The 8,210-nt window shown below is 41.9% G+C and overlaps 1 long non-coding RNA gene across 3 annotated transcripts in view; it reads right to left on the bottom strand.

The window, feature by feature from the left end:
• LOC126502394 (uncharacterized) overlaps positions 1-8,210 on the bottom strand; it is a 42,440-nt gene that overhangs the window by 15,480 nt on the left and 18,750 nt on the right. For 2 of the 3 annotated variants that reach the window (XR_007591914.1, XR_007591916.1), the window contains one exon: positions 4,884-6,827. This is a non-coding gene — a long non-coding RNA (uncharacterized lncRNA). The remainder of the gene's footprint in view (positions 1-4,883; positions 6,828-8,210) is intronic. The other variant, XR_007591915.1, reaches the window with a different exon arrangement.

Below are 8,210 nucleotides of genomic sequence, written 5' to 3'. Positions count from 1 at the left end.
AGACCATGGGAGATCTTTCCATTTTCTGGTGTCTTCTTCAATTTCTTTCTTCAAAGATTTAAAGTTCTTGCCATACAAGTCTTTCACTTGTTTGGTTAGAGTTACTCCAAGATATTATATGCCATTTGTGGCTATTGTGAAGGGTGATATTTTTCTAATTTCTTTCTCAGTCCATTTATCATCTGTGTAAAGGAGGGATACTGATTTTTTTGAGTTAATCTTGTATCCTGCTATGTTACTGAAAGTGTTTATGAGTTGTAGAAGTTCCTTGGTGGAATTTTTGGGGTCACTTATGTAAACTATCATATCATTAGCAAATAGTGATAGCTTGACTTCTTCTTTTCCAATTTGTATCCCCTTGATCTTCTTTTACTGTCTTATTGCTCTAGTTAGGACCTCAAGAACAATATTGAATAGATATGAAGAGAGTGGACAAACTTGTCTTGTTCCCGATTTCAGTGGGATCACTGTGAGTTTCTCTCCATTTAGTTTGATGTTGGCTGTTGGCTTGCTGTATATTACCTTTATTATGTTTAGGTATGTTCCTTGTATCCCTGCTCTCTCCAAGACCTTTATTATGAAGGGATGTTGTATTTTGTTGAAAGCTTTTTCAGCATCTAATGAGATGATCACGTGGTTTTTCTTTTTCAGTTTGTTTATATGGTGTATTATGTTGACAGATTTTTATATGTTGAACCATCCCTGCATCTCTTGGATGAAGCCAACTTGATCATGGTGGATGATAGTTCTGATATGTTCTTGGATTTGATTTGCCAGTATTTTATTTAGTATTTTTGCATCAATGTTCATGAGTGAGATTGGTCTGTAATTTTCTTTCTTAGTAATGTCTTTATGTTGTTTGGGTATCAGAGTAATTGTAGCCTCATAAAAAGGATTTGGCAATGTTCCTTCTGTTTTATTGTTCTATTGTGTGGAACAATTTGAGGAGTATTGGTATTAGTTCTTCTTTGGATTCTGAGCTGAAATCTTCTGGTCCTGAGCTTTTCTGGTTGGAAGACTTTTGATGACGATTTCTATTTCTTTAGCAGTTATAGATCTATTTAATTTACTTATCTGGTCTTGATTTAATTTTGGTAAGTGATATTTATCCAGAAAGTTGTCCATTTCCTTTAAGTTTTTCAATTTTGTGGAGTACAGGTTTTCAAAATATGGCCTGATGATTCTCTGGATTTCCTCCGTGTCTGTTGTTATGTCCCCCTTTTCATTTCTGATTTTGTTAATTTAAATAATCTCTCTGTCTTTTGGTTAGTTTGGATAAAGGTTTGTCTATTTGGCTGATTTTCTCGAAGAACCAGCTCTTTGTTTCATTGGTTCTTTGTATTGTATTCTTTGTTTCTATTTTGTTGATTTCAGCTCTCAGTTTGATTATTTTCTGCCATCTGGTTCTCTTGGGTGGGTTTGTTTCTTTTTGTTCTAAAGTTTTCAAATGTTTTTTTAATTCACTAGTGTGGGATTTTTTTCAGCTTCTTTATGTAGGCATTTGATGCTATGGACTTTCCTCTTAACACTGCTTTCATTGTGTCCTATAAATTTGGGTATGTTGTGTGGTCATTTTCATTGAATTTTAGGAAGTCTTTATTTTTTCCCTTTATTTCTTCCTTGTTAATTTTTGTCCTTTGGTGAGAGTGGAATGTTGAAGTCTTTCACTATTAGTGTGTGGAGTTTAATGTATGATTTAAGAAGTATATCTTTTATACATGAGGGTCCCCTTGTATTCGGGGTGTAGATGTTCAGTATTGAGATTTCCTCTTGATGAATTTTTCCTGTGATTAATATGAAATGTCCTTCTTTGTCTCTTTTGATTGATTTTAGTTTGAAGTCTATTTTGTTAGATATTAGGATAGCTACACTGGCTTGTTTCTTGGGTCCATTTGATTGGAATTTTTTTTCAGCCCTTTACTCTGAGGTGATGTCTGTCTTTGAGGTTGAGGTATGTTTCTTGTATGCAGCAGAAGGATTGATTCTGTTTTTTTATCCAATCTGTTGGTCTGTGTCTTTTTATAGATGAGTTGAGTCCACTTATATTAAGGAATATTAATGACCAGTGATTACTATCTCCTGTTAATTTAGTTTTCATTGTTGGTGATGTTATTTTGTATGTTTTTCCTTTCTTTAGGATTTACTACTATAAGATCATCAATTTTCTGTGTTTTTGTTGATATAGCCACGTTCCTTGGGTTGGGGTTTTCCTCTTAATACTTTGTGTAGGGCTGGGTTTGTGGCTAGGTAGGTATTGATTAAATCTGGTTTTGTCATGGAATATCTTGATTTGTCCTTCTATGGTGATTGAAAGTTTTGCTGGGTATAGCAGACTGGGCTGGCATCTGTGGTTTCTTTTAATGTCTGCATAAAGCTTGACCAGGACCCTCTGGCTTTCATTGTTTCCATTGAGAAGTCAGGTGTAATTCTGATAGGTCTGCCTTTATATGTTACTTGGCCTTTTTCCTTTGCAGCTCTTAATATTCTTTCTTTATTCTATATGCTTTGTGTTTTGATTATTATGTGGTGAGAGGATTTTTTGTTTGATCCAGTCAATTGGTGTTCTGTAAGCTTCTTGTATCTTCATAGGCATATCTTTCTTTAGGTTAGGAAAATTTTCTTCTATGATTTTTGTTAAATATATTTTCTGTGCTTTTGAGTTGAATTTCTCCTTCTTCTATATTTATTATTCTCAGGATTGGTCTTTTCGTAGTGTCCCATATTTCCTGGATATTTTGTGCTAAACTTTTATTATATTTAATGTTTTCTTTGAATGATGATGTTGAAGGAGAGAGGGCCTGCTTTTCATCCCGGGTGCCCGGCTAGCTTACACCCAAAATAACCACACAGAAATTGTATTAATTAAATCACTGCCTGGCCCATTATCTCTAGCCTCTTATTGGCTAACTCTCACATCTTGATTTAACCCATTTCTATTAATCTGTATATCACCACGAGGTTGTGTCTTACCAGGAAAAATTCAGCATGTCTGATTCTGGCGGTTCTATGATGGTTCTCTGACTCTTGCTTTCTTCCTCCCAGAATTCAGTTCTGTCTCCTCCGCCTACCTAAGTTCCGCCCTATCACCTAGGCCAAGGCAGTATCTATATTCATTATCCAATGAAAGCAACACACAAACAGAAGGAACTCCTACACCATGATGAGTCTATTTCCTCTATTGTATCTTCAGCACTTGAGATTCTTTCATCTCTTGTATTCTGCTGTTTGTGCTTGCATTTGTGGTTCCTGATCATTTTCTCATGATTTTTGTTTCTATAATTCCCTCAGCTTCTGTTTTCTTTATTATCTCTATTTCAGTTTTCAAGTCTTGAATAGTTTTTTTCATATGTTTGATTGCTTTTTCTTGGTTTTATTTAAGGGATTTGCTGGTGTCTTCCAATCTTTGTTTGTCTTTTCCTCCATTTCCTTGAGGGAATTTTTCATTTCCTCTTTAAGGGCCTCAAACATTCTCCAAAAGTTATTTTTTTTAGGTCATTTTCTTCTGCTTCATCTATATTTGGCTGTTCAAGTCTTGCTGTTGTAGGGTCACTAGTTTTTACTGGTGTCATGTTGTTTTTTGTGGTGTTGTGTGTGATCTTACCTTGTCTACCCATCTTTTCCTCTGGTAGGTGTAGTTGGGGCTGTCTGTGCCTCTGGTGACCAATCTTCCAGGTGCCAGTGGATCCAAGGCTCAGATGGTTGCTCCTTCTGGGACAGTCAGAGCCACAGTTCCAGTCACCCCATTGGTCACTCCGTGTTTCTGGAGGTCACTCAGCACTCCCAGGGTTTGCTCTGTTCCTGTGAAGTTTGCTGTCTCAGGTCTGCTCTGTAAATGTTCATGGTCTGGATCCACTCTTGCAGATGTTCCTGGCTTGTTGTTGGTCCTGCAAAGGTCTCTGGTTGTGGTCTACTCCCTTGGAGATCCCAGACTTATGCCCAGACCAGCAGACTTCCTGGATCAGGCCTAGTTCCTCGGAGGTCCCAGACTCACACCCAGACCTGCAGAGGTCCTGGCTCATGTGTGGCCACTCAGCTTTTTATTAGACCAATCAGGTGCCTTAGACAGGCAAGACAACACATCTTTATATAGTTAAACAATTGCAGCTTAAACAAATGTAACACATCTTTACCTAGTTAATGTAATATTCCACAATACTAAGTAGTATTTCAAAAATGGTGAAAATTCTTTGTTCTTAACCCAAATGATGAGTATTTAAGTAGATGGACTTAGTCTAATTTGAAGATTATACAATGTATAAAAACATCCTATGGCACTATAAAATAAGCACGCACAATCACTATAGGCCAATTAAAAAGATAACTAAATAGAACATTTTAAAAACAACATGGTTGACCTGATGGTAATGGCACACACCTTTAATCCCAGCTCTTGGGAAGCAGAGGCAGGCAAATCTCTGTGAGTTCGAGGCCAGTCTGGTCTACATAGCTAGTTCCAGGATAGCTAGGGCTACACATAAAAACCCTATCTCAAAAAAAAATGGTTAAAAAAAACAGGCCTAGTGGTGTGTACTTATAATCCCCATGGTGTGGAGGCAGAGACAGGAGGACTGCTGGGTCTCACTGACCAGCCGGTATAGTTACTTGGTGGGCACCAAAACAATGAGGGACCCTGTGTCAAAATATCAAGCTCGGCCTCTGCCCTCTACATTCATTCCCACATGCAAGAACATGTCCCCACATAGACGTGTGCACACATGAATGCACACATACATACGCATGCTCCACCTGATGACAGGTTGGGAAGTTTTTAAGAAAGGCAGCTGTCCCAAGTTCAAAAGTGCTTTATAGGTTAGCATGTCTGTGGGGAACCCCCAAGGCCTCAATCTAGCACCCCATTGGTCGGGCTGAGATCTCACTCTTACCTAAAACAGGACTCACTTTTCTAGAGGCAGACTCCCATGAAACTGAAGCTGGTGCTTCCGTCATGACTCTGAACTATCCACTGACCGTGAGGAATACAATTGCTTAGTCAGTTTGTCCTTGCTATCAAGCAAATCATGTGAGAGGTCCCATGATGATACGTTTGCTGATGAAAAACAAAACAGAACAAAATGAGTTGGATTACCTCCAAATATGGTGTCCATGAGGAGCTCCACCAATGTCAGGGCTCTGACTTTACACTCAGCTGCTGATGTTACTAAGGCTTGGGAGAGAAAAGATGCTCCAGGCAAAACCCACTGTCATTCTACTGAAAGAACTTCAACCTCAACTCTAAACTTCTTGGCTCATTCTAGAGACAGTCCAAAGCCCTACTCTAAAGCAAGGCACCCTCCTCCCTCCATTACGCCTTGCTCTTGTGAAGGTATAGAGGTTATAACTGTTACCTTTGTCACTTGACAGGGCTTAGGTAGCCTAAGAGACAAACATCTGGACATGTTTGTAAGATGAGAAGGTACACTCTAAAGGAACTGGCTTTGTCCCAGGGGCTGGGTGCCTGGACTGAATCAAAAGAAGAAAGCTGAGTACCAGCACTCAAGCCTGCTCCTGACTATACTCGATGTAGCCAGATGACTCAGGTTCCCAACAAGGCTCAAGAACTTAGCACCTGAATGATCCTAGAAGAGCCAGGAAGTGTGTCACCTGGCTCTGTCCAGGATAGTTCCACCCATGGACCACAGCCTTCATGGTGAATCAGTACCAACAAGCCCGTGCATCTGAACGCAAAGGGCTTTATAAACCTTTGACCATGACCATGATGATCAGGCAGCAAGAGTGGGGTACCACGGCTGTCACCAAAAGCACCACGTTTTAGTCTCAGCACTTGGGCCTCCCATGAGAGGACACCTCTCCTCTGCTCATAGTCCTGTGTTCTGTGTCGAGGTTAATCTCACCTGCAGATCAAGGATCAGCACACAATCGTGCTCTGTCAATCCAAACAGACCATCTTGCTAGCCACCAACACTGGGAGGAGAATGTACAATTACCTTTGCTGTGTCTGCCTAGAGTCACGGGGAAGAGGAGCAACTTCTTGACTACCACCATGAACTGGATGTCATAGAGGCACGGGGCCTCTAAGATCCTGGGACTGCTGCAGAGGGAGAGTTCCCTGAGAGTGTGGCCAACACAGGAAAGCGAGTCAAAGGTGAACGTGACAAATTCCTCTGCATAGAATTTCAGCTCCCCCACCTAGCCACACCCTGCAGTAGATCCATCCAGCCTCGATTTTTCTATTACATAAACCTCATGATTCTCATCTCGCTCAAGCCAGACTAAGTTGGGTTCTCTGATCCTTGAAACTCCAAAGACCTGCTTACAGTGTGAGTCGGTCCAGACTCTCCCCCATGACACTTCCCATTCCGTGCCTGCTTGCCTGGTTTTGTTTTCAAGGCAGGATCTTGATATAACCAGGCAGGTTCAACATCACAATCTTCCTACCTCAGCCTCTTGGGGCCGAGATTACAGGTGTGTGCCACTCCTCATGGCTCTGTCACTGTCCCAGGTGGCAGAAGGGACTCTCCTTAAATAGAGGAGAAGACATAAGAGGAAGTAAGGGAAGAGGAACCCGAGTTGGCACCTGTGCATCCCCAGGCCATGGGCAGGGGTCCTGGCTACAGGAACTTAGCAACGGATGATATCTTTATCCCTGAGCCCCATGTGTGACTACGGCGCCCCAGCAGGTATTTAAGTAGTTGCAGCAAAGCAATGCCTTCCCCCCAAAGAGTCTGAAGTTATTTGCAAAGCCTCAAAGCTGAGCCAGCAGGGGGATTTTATTAGACATATTTACTCTGTAATCCAGCATCTCACAAGACATTCCGAAGTTTCATTTAAGCTGCTTTTCCCTCCCAGGCAGAATTCTCATGGTGGCTCTTAGACATAAAAAGATAAAACAGAGAATAAATAAATAACACCCCCAATTCCCTGTCACTACTGTCCTAACAAGCTTAGCAAACAGGCTCCTGTCTGAGCTCCATCTCACCCTCTTCATCTAGCTGATGAACACACCTGCCTCCCGCCTCCTTCCTCCTGGCTGAGCTGAGCCTTCTTGGGACTGAGAATCTCCATCCACCACAGTCAAACCTTTAGATCATCATGGTACTAGGTCTTCAGTTCAGGGCCAAAGGGCACTCCCATATTCCCATCTTTTTGGACCCTTTTAATGGTTCCTTACCGGACTGCAGCTTAAATGGCTCGTGTCGTATCCAATCACAATAGAACCTTTCACTTTTTGCTTTCCTAACTCTCCCAGTTCTAATTAAACCCTGCTTTTCATTGAGTGGGTTACACAGTGATGCTTTGTGGCTGTCACTGAGGGTCTCCTGTAAGCAAACACAGGTGCTATGAGCTCATGAATGCTGTGGCTGGGTCCTATCCAGAAGACACTGTTTCAGTCTGGTCCTCCCAACCTCTTGTTCCTACCATCTTCCTACTTCCCCTTCTGCAACGGTCCGTAGGCCCTGGTGCGGGTGTTAGATGTCGCATTTGTAGCTGAGCACTCCACTGATACTCTACTCTCTGCACTTTAGCCAGTTACAAGTTTCTGCACTAGTCGTCATCCATGGCACAAAAAGACCTCTCTGATTCGGTCTGGGAGCTGCACTAGTTTGTGGCTATAAATTTAGAAGGTGGTTTGACATTATGTCCATTTAGCCTGTGAGCTCACCAATCATTTGCCTTGGCCAGATTAATAGTAGCAGGCATGCATTTCCTCCAGGGGAGTAGGTCTCAAATCCAATCAGAAAGCAGTTTGTTATCCCCGTAACACGTGAGCTGCTATGTATCTCCCCATGATGGTCATTACTGTAAGTCACGGGGTTCATAGCTGAGGAAGGCTGTGGATGGCTTCTCCCCCAGTGGTCCCTGGTTAAGGCCTCTATATTCCAGTGGACAGCCACACGTCCATGAGTATACGGATGGAACAAAGTGGACTCAGTGGGTTATTTTCTTTCTTAGAGAGGACACAAAGTTGTGAAGATGTGTGGAGAGGGGTGAAAGAAGGGGAGGAAGAGGAGAAGGAAAGGGAGGAGGAAGAAAAGGAGAGGGAGGAGGAGAGGGAGGAGGAAGAGAACCTTCCCTTTTGGAGATGGAGTTGGTAAGAGCAGAACATAGAATGAGCCTCAGCTCTTTCCTAACTGCTGGTTCCTCTAAAAGCCAAAATTGTGAAAGAGGAGGCATTTACACCAGCATTCTGAAAGGGCCCTGCTTTACAGCACCAGAAAAGAAAGCTGAGCTAAGTGCTATCTCTAACAGAA

This window comes from Alexandromys fortis, unplaced genomic scaffold, assembly GCF_014885135.2.
Source record: "Alexandromys fortis isolate MF-2015 unplaced genomic scaffold, M_Fortis_MF-2015_v1.1 scaffold_45, whole genome shotgun sequence".
Lineage (NCBI taxonomy): Eukaryota > Metazoa > Chordata > Mammalia > Rodentia > Cricetidae > Alexandromys > Alexandromys fortis.
Note: the sequence above shows the minus strand (reverse complement) of the source record. Positions and strands in the feature narration are given on the sequence as shown.